The sequence below is a fragment of the Arachis ipaensis genome, chromosome B6, assembly GCF_059453495.1.
Source record: "Arachis ipaensis isolate K30076 ecotype BB chromosome B6, ASM5945349v1, whole genome shotgun sequence".
NCBI classification, from domain to species: Eukaryota; Viridiplantae; Streptophyta; class Magnoliopsida; order Fabales; family Fabaceae; genus Arachis; species Arachis ipaensis.
The window spans coordinates 98427185-98428210 of record NC_142441.1 but is presented as its reverse complement, the minus strand read 5'-3'; the positions used below and the strand labels follow the sequence as shown (position 1 = coordinate 98428210).

The 1026-nt window shown below is 37.1% G+C and overlaps 1 non-coding gene across 1 annotated transcript; it reads right to left on the bottom strand.

The window, feature by feature from the left end:
* Positions 1-686: 686 nt before the first annotated feature.
* LOC148561915 (small nucleolar RNA R71) lies at positions 687-794 on the bottom strand. The gene has a single exon (XR_015888098.1). It is a non-coding gene; the product is annotated as a small nucleolar RNA R71 (small nucleolar RNA).
* Between the last annotated feature and the right edge of the window lie 232 nt (positions 795-1026).

Below are 1026 nucleotides of genomic sequence, written 5' to 3'. Positions count from 1 at the left end.
AAAAAAATTCTTTTTAATTAATTAATTGTTTCAATTTTTAAATTTAATTTTAATTTTTTTCTTAATTTTCGAAAATTACTAACTCTTTTTCAAAATTTATTTTCGAAATTCTCCCTCTCTCATATTTTCTTTGTTATTCCCTTCTTTGTCATATGAGCAGGAGCAAGGACAAGAACATTCTTGTTGAAGCAGATCCTAAACCTGAAAGGACTCTGAAAAGGAAACTAAGAGAAGTTAAAATACAACAATCCAGAGACAACCTTACAGGAATTTTCGAACAAGAAGAGGAGATGGCAGCCGAAAATAATAATAATGCAAGGAGGATGCTTGGTGACTTTACTGCACCTAATTCCAATTTACATGGAAGAAGCATCTCCATCCCTACCATTGGAGCAAACAATTTTGAGCTGAAACCTCAATGAGTTTCTCTAATGTAGCAAAACTGCAAGTTTCATGGACTTCCATCTGAAGATCCTTTTCAGTTCTTAACTGAATTCTTGCAGATCTGTGATACTGTTAAGACTAATGGAGTAGATCCTAAAGTCTACAGGCTCATGCTTTTCCCATTTGCTGTAAGAGACAGAGCTAGAGTGTGGTTGGACTCTCAACCCAAAGATAGCCTGAACTCTTGGGATAAGCTGGTCACGGCTCTCTTAGCCAAGTTCTTTCCTCCTCAAAAGCTTAGTAAGCTTAGAGTGGATGTTCAAACCTTCAGACAGAAAGAAGGTGAATCCCTCTATGAAGCTTGGAAGAGATACAAGCAACTGACCAAAAAGTGTCCTTCTGACATGCTTTCAGAATGGACCATCCTGGATATATTCTATAATGGTCTATCTAAATTAGCTAAGATGTCATTGGATACTTCTGCAGGTGGATCCATTCACCTAAAGAAAATGCCTGCAGAAGCTCAAGAACTCATTGACATGGTTGTTAATAACCAGTTCATGTACACTTCTGAGAGGAATCCTGTAAGTAATGGAACGCCTCAGAAGAAGGGAGTTCTTGAAATTGATACTCTGAATGCCA